Source organism: Budorcas taxicolor, chromosome 2 (assembly GCF_023091745.1).
Source record: "Budorcas taxicolor isolate Tak-1 chromosome 2, Takin1.1, whole genome shotgun sequence".
Taxonomy (NCBI): Eukaryota; Metazoa; Chordata; class Mammalia; order Artiodactyla; family Bovidae; genus Budorcas; species Budorcas taxicolor.
Genome location: NC_068911.1, coordinates 164,830,063 through 164,843,153, shown reverse-complemented (window position 1 = coordinate 164,843,153; position 13,091 = coordinate 164,830,063).

The following is a 13,091-nucleotide window of genomic DNA, read 5'->3' as shown; positions in this document are numbered from 1 at the left end:
AAAAAATAACTTCAAGGTACAAAAATAAAATGACATTCTCCATCTATGAGAGCAAAAAATACATTTTCCTTCTGCACCCACCTGTATGACAATACCAGGTATCCTCATTTTTAAACATGCAAACTTTTCAAAATAATTCTTAAAATATGATCTGTTAACACATCTACTAATGACAAAAATTCATGAAGTAAAATTAGGCTCCATTGCTAAATATTTATCCTAAAGAACTAACAAGGAACTCCTTCCCCAACTCCCCAGGAAAACATCATAAGTCAAAGTGGTCTACATCTCTCTGTATCACACATTATTGTATGAAATTTCACAAAATGCTATTGATTTCTACATTAATTATACTTTTATGACATGTCTTCAAAAATACTGTAGATGCTCTGTTGGGTTCTCTCCTCATCCTAAAAAGAATTTAAATTCAACACAGAAGTCATTAAGAGGAATTCTTTACCATTAAAAATGTGAGTTAAAACATTTCTTCCATTGAAAGGAGGAGATACGTTACACAAAAAAAGATGCGTGAAATCTGCCTTCAGAGAGTTGGGCTCGCATCTCACTATACAACTGCAAGTCTAAATTCCCTCTGTCCCCAGAATCTCATGATAAGAATCAGTCTGGGGTCTGCTCTCCCTGCGGTGAGAAAAGATGGCCAGCCTTCTCATCATGGTCACTTTCATTTTTCAAGGCTTTCGTGAGAACAGATGGCTTTGGGGCCTGGGGAGCTTCAGCAGTTTGCATCTAGCTCCACACGCTTCTTAAAGCCAGGTAACTTGGCCTCAGTAAGCACACAGCCTGAAATGGCTAGGGAAAATAAATCTGCGCACTGGGTGACCAAGGAATAAACCCAAAGAATTCTTGCTCATTCCTCCAGGGGTGGATAAGCAGGGCAGTTTTGAAGACAGGAAAGTCACTGGCTGGGCTGGATCCTCCCTTCTTTATTCAAGAATATATCTTTATTTATTTAAAATGCAATGAATCGTACTTCCCTGGTGGTACAGTGGATAAGAATTGGCCTGCCAGTACAGGGGACTCAGGTTTACTCCCTGGTCTAGGAAGATTCCATGTACCGTGGGGCAACTAAGCCCGTGCACCACAACTACTGAGGCTGTGTGCTGCAGCTACTGAAGAGCCAATACTCTGCAACAAGGGAAGCCACAGCGATGAGAAACCTGCCCACCGCAAGGAAGAGTAGCCCAGGCTTGCTGCAACTAGAGTAAAGCTCGAGCAGCAATGAAGACCCAGCACAGCCGAAACAAAATAAGTAATTTTTTAAATGCATTGAGTCCATCAACAGAGGAATGGATAAAGAAGATGTGATACATATATACCATGAAATATTACTCAGTTGTAAAAAAAGAACAAGACAATGCCATTCGCAGCAAGATAGATGAGCGTGGAGATTGTCATAATGAGTGAAGTCTGCTGCTGCTGCTAAGTCACTTCAGTCGTGTCTGACCCTGTGTGATCCCATAGACAGCAGCCCACCAGCTTCCTCTGTCCCTGGGATTCTCCAGGCAAGAATACTGGAGGGGTTGCCATTTCCTTCTCCTTAAGTAAGTCAGAGAAGGACAAATATCACTTCTATGTGGAATCTTTTAAAAAAAACACAAATGAACTTATTTACAAAACAGAAATAGAGTCACAGATGTAGAAATCAGTCTTAGAGTCAACAGGGAGGGAAGGCAGGGAAGGATAAATAGGCACTGAGACTGACATATACACACTACTACTACATATAGAATAGGTAACTAGTAAGGACCTGCTAGTGGAAAAGGCAATGGCACCCCACTCCAGCACTCTCGCCTGGAAAATCCCATGGACGGAGGAGCCTGGTGGGCCGCAGCCCATGGGGTCGTGAAGAGTCGGACATGACTGGGCAACTTCATTTTCACTTTTCATTTTCATGCATTGGAGAAGGAAATGGCAACCCACTCCAGTGTTCTTGCCTGGAGAATCCCAGGGACGGGGGAGCCTGGTGGGCTGCCGTCTATGGGGTCGCACAGAGTCGGACACGACTGAAGTGACTTAGCAGCAAGGACCTACTATATAGCACAGGGAACTCTAGTCAATATTCTGTAATGACCTATATGAGAAAAGCATCTTTAAAAAAGTGGAGATATGTATTATGTTTAACTGGCTCACTTTGCTGGACCTCTGAAACTAACACATTGTAAATCAAATATACACCAATAAAAACTTTAAATCTGAACCAAAACCAAAACAAAAACTACTTCTTCCAGGTTATATTTCTTAATGATCTGTGTCTAAATTCCAAAGGAAATTAATTTCTCTATATTTTCAAATAGTCTGAAGTATTTCAAAGGCCCTCTTCTTAGAAAGCAATTTCTTTTGAAAAATCCTTTTAGGCAGTTCAGTTCAGTCGCTCAGTTGTATCCCACTCTTTACCACACCATGAACTGCAGCACACCAACCCTCCCTGTCCATCACCAAATCCTGGAGCATACTCAAAGTCATGTCCGTTGAGTTGGTGATGCCATCCAACCATCTCATCCTCTGTCATCCCCTTCTCCTCCCGCCTTCAATCTTTCCCAGCACCAGGGTCTTTTCCAATGAGTCAGTCCTCAAAACAGGTGGCCAAAAATTGGACCTTCAACTTCAGCATCAGTCCTTCCAATGAATATTCAGGACTGATTTCCTTTAGAATGGACTGGTTGGATCTCCTTGCAGTCCAAGGGACTCTCAAGTCTTCTCCAACATCACAGTTCAAAAGAATCAATTCTTCAGTGATTGGGGTTGAGTAGACTTGGTGTCCATAGTTGGATCTGGGCCAATCATCTTGTGACTCACCGTAGTGTGTGCCCAATCCAGAGCCCATTCGCAGTTCAGAAAGCTCTGCATCATTTACAAGCGGACTCTCCGCACCAGAACTTTCCCACAGGTTTTTGCATAGCATTTCCCTGCTCATTTGCCATCCTAGAGAAAACAGGGGCACAACACACTGGGGAGTCAAAAACTGAAGGAAAACTGAAGGCGGGGAGCCAAAACCTGAGGGAAGATCCTAGAAACACTTTACAGTTTAGAAAGATGATTCTAACTCAGGGCAAAATGAGGACAAGGAAACTACTTATGAGGCCACTGTCGGTTCCCAGGAAGGAACCAGTGAAGACCATGACCACGGAGCTGAAGGTAGGGGTCCTGGTGGGGCAGGTGGTCCTACTGTGTCCCTTGTCCCTACGGATGGGGTCTGGAGCCTCCACCCCTGGGGTCTGCCTGGAAGGGTTCCCCCCCCCACACACACACACTCATTTGACAATATTTACTGGGTATCTGGGATTCCTTGCTGGCTCAGATGGTAAAGAACCTTCCTGCAAGGCAGAAGACCCAGCTTCGATCCCTGGGATGGGAAGATCCCCTGGAGAAGGGAAGGGCAACTCACTGCAATATTCTTGCCTGGGAAATCTCATGGACAGAGGAGTCTGTCAGGCTATGATCCATGGGGTCGCAGAGTCAGACACAACTGAGCAAATATGCACACATGCACACACTGGTATCTACTATATACAGACACAGTCATAGGCACCTGGGCTGCTAGCTCCTGGTGGTAAAAACAATTAAAGCTCCCAATCAGCCAACATTTACTCTGTGTTGCACATGGCACTAGGAACTCCTCATTTGATTTCGCCAAAATCCTGAGGAGTCTTATTTAGTCTTCCCATAACCTGGGAAATACCCTCACTCTAACCAGAATCAGGATCCCTGAAGATGGAGTCAGGATCTCTATTTTAGAAATAAGATGTTCTGGGGTGTCCCATGTTTGGAGTATAACAAGAAGGTGGATCTTGCGACTCTAACTTTAAAGATGAGGGTCTGTGCAGGGCAGAATTTGCTCAGGGCATCACCAGCCCTATGAGTCTCCTCACTGGACCCGCCCCTCGGAGGGGAGAAGGCAGGTGAGTCATGAGCCTAGGAGGAGGGACAGTGTGGGGACCCCCTTCACTACTGTTCCAGGTGAGTCCACTGTGGACTTCACCCACATCCCAGGGTTTCAGGTGCCGGGGTCCAGCCCCGGTGGATCCAGGGTGATTCGAAGGTGGGGGGACGGAGTTGGCATCTTTGGAAAAATACATATTTAATTACAGATATATAGAGAGATTAGAAACGGATAGTGTAGTAGGAAGATAAGTAGAGAAAAGAGGCTGAATAACTTGGATTACATGGAACAGCATCCATGCTCCAGATGGGAATTCAGCCAGAAAAACGGGAGCAAGAAAGAAGCGACATGGGGGAATCAGTCTTTCTGGAAACTGATCCGATTTCTTTATTTTTAGGTTTGCTTATATACCTTTTGTTACACATAGGGATGAATACAGAGTCACGGAGGGGTCAGCAGTCCTGACCTTTATCAAAATCAGGCGCTTCACATAAAAAGGTCTTAGGGATTTTATGATCCTTTCTTTCTGATAACCAAAAAACTTATTTTTTCCAAGGGTGTTTTTTCTTAAACCAGGCACCACCCTCCAAATAAAGTTACATTCCTATAGGGTGAGGGTGTAGTGAGTTACAATCAAGAAAGGAATTTATTTAACCCAAGGTTGACATGATTAGTCTTAAAGGTTAATACTTATTTCTCCTATATGCTTAAAGGTTAATACTTATTTCTTCCTATATGCTAGTTATATTCATTATAAGGGTAGGGAACATGGAGATTTAGCAGCAAACATCAGCCCAACAAATGAAAATCCTTTCACCAATGTTCCCCTTAAGATCTATTTAGTCTTAAGATATGATAAAGTTACATTTTTACATAGCAAGCACACAGTGATTTATAACAAAGTACAGTGATCTATTACAAAAGAGAAAATCCATTAACTCAAAAAGTCTAGTATTGCTAACATCAAAAACTACTATATTTCCTTTTCTATAGTCCAAATGTATTGATTAATATATTCCCAGGTGCCTAAGGATATGGAGGCCTGGCGGCAATCATTGACTCAACAAGAAGAAAAAGCCCTATGCTAATTAAGACTCTCAAAATACTCCACAACTCTCTGTGCTGTTTATGGTTGAGAGGTAGTAAACAATCATGTGGCAGGAGTATGGATAATCCTGTCACACAAGCTAGTCTGTCAGCAGAGAGGTTTGACCTGAGACATCCTTGTCCCACCCAGAGTAGGGTATTAGCAGCAATTATTGACACAACAAATGAAAAACCCTTCGCCAATACTCCTTCTCCGAGAGAAACGGTTATGGGGGAGAGGCCCCCCGTAAAGTCAGAGGTATAGGTGAGAGCATAAAACAGACTCTGGTTTTGGGGTTAGATGCTCGGGAACAGGGGGTTCCCTGAGGCTTGATCACGCCTTTGCGTATGCCTAGCCTCCTTCCTCATGACCTTTGCCATGGGCGGAGTTCCTCACGCTGGCTCCCGACATTCAGGAGACAATGAGCTCTTACAAACTTTTAGTTACCAATACTCTCTTCTATACAAGACAAACTCGAATATGGGTTTAAAAGTGAAAAAGTCATTCAGTCGTATCTGAGTCTTTCCAACCCCATGGACTATTCGGTCCATGGAATTCTCCTGGCCAGAATACTGGAGTGGGTAGCCTTTCCCTTCTCCAGGGGATCTTCCCCACCCAGGGATCAAATCCAGGTCTCCCAAATTGCAGGAAGATTCTTTAACAGCTGAGCCATAGTGAGTTCAGTTCAGTAGCTCAGTCGTGTCCGACTCCGCGACCCCATGGACTATAGCAAGCCAGGATTCCCTATCCATCACCAACTCCCAGAGTTTATGCAAACTTATGTTCATTGAGTCGGTGATGCCATCCAACCATCTCATCCTCTGTTTTCCCAGTATTGGAGTTTCAGATTCAGGATCAGTCCTTCCAGTGAATATTCAGGACTGATTTTCTTTATCATGGACTGGTTAAATCTCCTTGCAGTCCAAGGGACTCTCAAGAGCCTTCTCCAACACCACAGTTTAAAAGCATCAATTCTTCCGTGCTCAGCTTTCTTTATAGTTTGTACATCCACATAGTCACATCCATACATGACTACTGGAAAAACCATAGCCTTGACTAGATGGACCTTTGTTGGCAAAGTAATGACTCTGCTTTTGAATATGATGTCTAGATTGGTCATAGCTTTCCTTCCAAGGAGTAAGCGTCTTTTAATTTCATGGCTGCAATCACCATCTGCAGTGATTTTGGAGCCCCCAAAATAAAGTCTCCCACTGTTTCCACTGTTTCCCCATCTATTTGCCATGAAGTGACGGGACCAGATGCCATGATTTAGTTTTCTGAATGTTGAGTTTTAAGCCAACATTTTTACTCTCCTCTTTCACTTTCATCAAGAGCCTCTTTAGTTCTTCTTTGCTTTCTGCCATAAGGGTGGTGTCATCTGCATATCTGAGATTATTGATATTTCTTCCAGCAATCTGGATTCCAGCTTGTGCTTCATCAAGCCCAGCATTACTCCATGTAAGTTAAATAAGCAGGGTGACAATATACAGCCTTGACGTACTCCTTTCCCTGTTTGGAACCAGTCTGTTGTTCCATGTCCAGTTCTAACTGTTGCTTCCTGATCTGCATACAGATTTCTCAAGAGGCAGGTCAGGTGGTCTGGTATTCCCTTCTCTTTGAGAATTTTCCACAGTTTTTTGTGATCCACACAGTCAAGTCAATCCCCGCCTGGCAGGCGATTTTAAAACTGCAAGTGCCACCCAGTGGTGGCAATGAAGAATCACCGTGTCCCTACACAGCTACAAGAAATTTGCTAGGAGAGTAGAACTTTAACCAAGAAAGAAAGAAAGAAAATTATGTGAGGTGATGGATGTGTTAATTAACTAGAAGGGGAATGCTTTCACAATGCATACATATATCAAATCACCGCAGTGTACACTTTATATATGTCAGTGAAGTCGCTCAGTCGTGTCCAACTCTTGCAACCCCATGGACTGTAACCCACCACTTATATATGTCAACTATACTTCAATAAGGCTAAAATTCAAAAAGATTAGCTGGTTGACATGAAAAATCATGGACTTTCAAAACTGAAAAGGGCTTTAAAGAACACCTAATAAAGAGTGTTGGAATTTTTATGGGAAGCAGTTATTAGTAGTTTATTTGCAAATCACTTTGATCTTTTAAGACTTGTTTTTAAGCTCTTTCAAGGTTGGTTTAGCCTTTCCTCTATGGCCAATTCAACCCACTTTTAAGGTGTGGTATGTCTGGACTCTCTACCCAACACCGTATGCATTCAGTGAAATCTCTTCACTTTGGCTGATGGGAATAAAATACAGTTCCTGATGTTTCTGAGTTTGGGGAACTGTTTGGCTCTGCAGTAATTGTTTCTGCCCTGGAAGTGTTTTCATCTCCCTCATGGCATTTCCCCCAATGTGTGTACAATTCATATTTACCCAAAGACTCGGGGGAACCCCATGCAGAGCTCTTCATCTGCTCTCCCTCTGCCTGCTTGCTCTGTCCTGTCAGTTCTGGTTGTCTTGACCTCTGCAAATTTCCATCTCTGACTCTAACTCAGTGAGATTACTGGGCTCTGCTTGGGTTTCCCTTCTTTTTGCCAGTTTGGATTTTCCCTTCCAGGCAGAAAAAGAGAACAAGAAAAGAAAAGAAAGTGTTAGTCGCTCGGTCGTGTCTGACGCTTTGCAATCCCATGGACTGTAGCCTGCTGGGCTCCTCTGTCATGGAATTCTCCAGGCAAGAACACTGGAGTAGGTTGCTATTTCCTTCTCCAGGGGATCTTCCTGACCCAGGTAACTAACCCGTGTCTCCTGCATTTCAGGCAGACTCTTTACCATCAGAGCCACCATAGAACTCACCTCATTTCTTCCCTCTTCTCCTGTGATGGCCTGCTTTCCAAGGCCTTTTGAGCATTTCACCTAGTTATCCAGCTGTTTCTGACAGAGTGCATGTGTGGACTGTCTGATGCTCTCAGGGCAGGAAGCAGAATATTCTAATCTTCACTGGAGCTGGCAGCCCCATCCTCTAATTGTTTCAACATTTTAAGGTAAAATAGCTTCAAAGTTACAGAAAAGCTGCAGGATCAGGACAAAGAACTTCTGTACCTCCTCTGTCTTGAGGAACAATGGGAAATAGGAAGCTGGAGATGAAAATGATAGATTTAGCTGGAAAAGTCCAAAGAATCAACCACCCTCTACAGACACACACACAGTCACACCCTACACACTCAAGAAACGTTAGAACTAATAAGCTAATTTTCAGCAAAAGGTGATTATAAAAGAGAAACGTACAAAAACGATACTTCTTCCCTCCACTATATTATTAGTTTAAAATATAATGAAAAAAAATTCACAGTAACAGTAAGATATAAAGTATGAATTACACGAATGACTTTAACAAATATGAATAGAACCTAGATTTAAAAGTAAACAAAAATAAAACTAAACAATAGCACTTTGCAGAGAAACATAACAGACTTGATTAGAGACAAATATACACTATGGCCTTGAAAATAATATATAATGTTATTAAAATATTTAGATTTTAATTCCATTAATTCTTTTTAATTAAAAATAAATTCTAATACATGTATGAAAATAGTCAAGAAAATTTTTAAAAGTAATGTGATAGCAGACTTTCTTACAGTTACTAAAATGTATTTTTAAACTATGGTTATTAAAACTATGTGTATAGGCATAGAAATAGCCATTTAGTGACAAAAAACCTTGGATAGTTTTATTTGTGTTTTTGCATATTGTAAATGCAGTATCACAGCTAAGAAAAAATAAATCGTTTCTAAAGGTAAAAGAAAAACAGAGAAACAATCATTCATACCCAAGGAACTTAACAGATAATCCATAAGTGGACCCATGAACAGTGTGCTTTGAACTGTGGTGCTGGAGAAGACTCTTGAGAGTCCCTTAGACTTCAAGGAGATCAAACCAGTCAATCATAAAGGAAATCAGTCCTGAATATTCATTGGAAGGACTGATGCTGAAGCTGAAGCTCCAATACTTTGGCCACCTGATGCTCAGAGCTGACTTATTGGAAAAGACCCTGATACTGGGAAAGACTGAAGGCAGGAGGAGAAGGGGATGACAGAGGATGAGATGGTTGGATGGCATCACCGACTCAGCGGACATGAGTTTGAGTGAACTCCAGGAGTTGGTGATGGACAGGGAGGCCTGGCGTGCTGCAGTCCGTGGGTCGCAAAGAGTCGAACGCTATTGAGCGACTGAACTGAACCAAACTGAGTAAATGTTTCACATACCTTGGTAGTAAAAATGTTTTTCTGAGTGAGATGATGGATTTTTCTAGATCACATCATCCCTTTTTGTACTTCCTGTAACGGAGCAGTTTTAGAGTTACAAGAAAATTTGAGCAAAAGTTATAGAGAGTCGCCAGATCCTCTCTATCACCCTCCCCAACTTCCCGTATTTTTCACATCTTAGTTAGTGTATTTGTCACAACTGACAAGCCAGTATTGGTACATTATTATTAAACGAAAGCCCATGCTTTACATTAGGGTTCACTCTTGGTGTGGCACATCCTATGGAGTTTTACAGTTTGTATAATAACATTACCCACTCTTAAACAGTATCATACAGAAGAGCAGTTTCACTGCCGTAAAAATCCTATGTCCCCCCTCATTATTCTCCCCTCTCCCCTGCAACTATTATTGTGTTTTGTGTGTTTTTTGCTGTCTCCATAATTTTATCTTTTCCAGCATGTCATGGAAACACATGGTATGTAGCCTCTTCAGACTGGCTTCTTTCATTTAGTTCTATGCATTTAAGTTTCCTTCATGTCTTTTCATAGCTTGATAGTTCATTTCTTTTTATGTTACTTAAAAACATCCCTCTGTATAGATGGAGCAGTTTGTTTACCTATTGAGCACGTATTAAAATAAGTAAAAAAACACCCTTTCTTAGAAAGGGGTATAAAGCACATTCAAGGGAAAATGAGGCTGTGTGGCAGAGGCACCATATGATGGTGCTGTGGGCTAGGCACAGCCGGGCATTCCAAGGGGCAGGCGTCAGCTTGCCTGGGCTGGAGAAGGGACTGCGGAAGGAAGGGCACCGGAGGAGGTGCTTCGCTGGAGCCCTGGGCTTCTGGGTCCTGGGAGAGGGTGGAGGCATGACAGGTGCTGGAGCAGTTAGATCTTATGTTGCTTCATGTTGACCTGTGTCTTGAGGAATTTCCTGCCCAGCTTATGGTGGGTTTCAAACCACTCATCCTACCCCTTCCTAGCAGCTGCAACCTGGAAAAGCTCACCACTGAGCCGTCAATTTATAAATATGCTGTAAGAATTTCCCAGGAGGCCAGAGGCTCAGAGCCTGGACATTTAGCGCCTTCGTGGCCAAACTGGCAGGCTGCTGGTTGTCACTGGTGCTGGGGTGTAATTCACCAGCTAACAACAGGCTGAGAGCCTGACGTCATTGCCTCTCTAGAAGCAGGGTGGCTATAGGAGTTGGCAGAGAAGTTGCTCCCTGAATTCTAAGACTGTCAAATGGATCCCAGGGATGACTGTGGCCTTAAAGGCCATCTGGTCTACTCTGGAATGGGCCATTGGAATCTTCCCGGTAAATCCCCCAAATACATGACCTTCCGGCCTCTGCTCGTTCACCTGCGCTGGCTGCACCAGTCACTCCATCTATAGACAGCTCAAATTATCAGGAAGCTTTTCTGAAACTGAAAGACTGTCTCTATCTACCCAGAGGTCCTGGTTCCATGGCACAAGGCCATTTTTCCATAGTCAATGAGCCATTTGAAGCCATTCACCTGTCACTGTTCCTTTCTCCAGACTAGAGGACTTCTGTGGCCACCCGCCTTCTCCCACCAGAGCCACCATCTGCAGTAACCCTGCATGTAGTTAGCTAGAGTCTCTCTTCTTCCAGAGAACTGAATTAGGTTTCTCTTTCTGCAGTTATCAGCATACCTCCTATCTCCTGCCTGGCTTAGTGCTGAGCATCCATATTTCTGGGCTCTTGTCTGCTCCCATGCTGCTGGGCCCACCCTTTCCATGTTGGGGAGACAGTTCGATTTTCCTCTGACAATACGATCCCACACCAATTGGCCCTTATTCTTTCTATGCTCTGATCATCAATTAAATGTTCCTGTCTGTTGCCCGTGATGTTGGCGGGCCTGTGCTCATTTCGGACTTACATCTTATCAATGGTTGTTCTAGAGGTCCAGTCTTGGTATGGTGCCCTTTACCTGCATTTCCCCCTGGTATGGTTTACCTGTGACCGCCTTACCAAGCCTTAGCTTAGGAGAAGACAGTCTTACCATTGGCCCGTCAGCCGGTGGGGTGCCCCCTTCCTTTTGGCCTCCAGCCCCCTGCCTTGTGTGGCTCACCCAGAGCCCGTGCAGGGCTGGTGGGGGGGATCTGTGAGGCTCCTTGATGGGAAGGGCTCTGCCTCCCACTCCTGGGGCTCCCACTTTGTCCTTTCTGCTGGTCCTTTAGGAGCCACACCTGCTCTCTGGGGCCCCTTTCTTTACCCTCTGCTCGTTTGGGTCTTACTGTTCCTCCCCTCCCACTGTGGTTAGGGTTGGGGGTGGTCCTGTTCAGCTTTATAAGCATTTTTTAAAATCTGAGCTCATGGAACTATTTCCCTTCTGTCAAGTGGGGCTCATGTTGATTTACTGTCAGGCTGGAAACCTACAGCAATTGCGGGCTGGGTGGTGACTTAGGACAGACATTGGGGAAGGTGGAGGCTGGTGGGTGGAAAACAGGCAGTTTCCCTGAGTAACAGGCCTGCAGGCATTCCCCCTGGTGCTGGCACTGATGGAGCTGCTGGAACCTGCTCTGGGAAGCAGAAACCCAGGTGCCGCCATACAGCAAGGTCTGGGCGTTCAAATCAAGCATCGCCCAGGAAACTTCTTGGGTTTCTTATATTGAAATAATTTTAGATTTATGCAAGAGTTGCTGAAAATTCCCATATACACTTCACCTGGCTTCACCTAGTATTAGCATCTTATATAACCATGGCACCCTGATCAGAACCAAGAAGTGAGCATTAGTACACTGCTTTTTTTGGGAGGCGGGCATGCATGTGGCATGTGGTATTTTAATTCCCCTACCAGGGATCAAACCTGTGCCTCCTTCAGTAGAAGCACAGAGTTCTAATCACTGGATCCCCAGGGAATTCCCTGATACATTGTGAGTGTGCTAAGTTGCTTCAGTCGTGTCTAGTTCTTTGCTACCCTATGGACCGTAGCCTGCCAAGCTCCTCTGTCCATGGGATTTCCCAGGCAAGAATACTGGAGTGCATTGCCATGCCCTCATCCAGGGGATCTTCCTGACCCAGGGATCGAACATCTCCTGCATCTCTCTTACATCGCCTGCATTGGCAGGTGGGTTCTTTACCACTAATGCCACCTGGGAAGCCCTCCCTGATACATTAATTACTCTTTACAAAACTTCAGGCTTTTTTCAGACTTCCCCACGTTTTCCATTGGTGTCTTCTTTTTTCTTGCCCAAGATTCCACATTAATCAGTCATGTCTCCTTCCCTTCTCTCAATCTGACAGTTTCTGGATCTTTCCTTTTCTTTCATGATGCTGACCCTTGGGAATAGCACTGGTCAAGTGTGTTGGTATTTTGTAGACTGTCTCTCAGTGTGGATTTGTCTGATGTTTTCTCATGAGTAGACAGGTTAAGAATTTGGGGGGAAAGACATCAGAGATGAAGTGTCCTCGACACTTACCACCACACATGGCGTCAACATCACCCAGTGGTGCCATGAACCTGGATCACTTGGCAAAGAGGCTCTCTGTTAGGTTTCTCCACTAACAGTTACTATTTTTTATTTTCCACACATTCCCTCATCAGAAGGGAGTCTTTTCTTCTCCTCCTTATTCTTTTGGCACCACCTTGCAGCTTGTGGGATCTTAGTTCCTCGAGCAGAGACTTCTACTTTGGCAGCTGGCGGACCATTGGATTTCTCCAGCAGGGTGCACTTGAGTGCTGGAGGAGAAGGGATGAGCTCTGGCCTCATCTCAGTGGTAGCAATGTGTTCCTGAAGCTGAACAAGCTCAAGCCAGTTTTGTTCCACCCTCAGACACCAGCACCAGGTGAGCGGCATCCACCCCGAGGCGTCTCCTTAGTTTTGTCACCTTTAGGCCTTTTAAGTGGCTGAGTCAA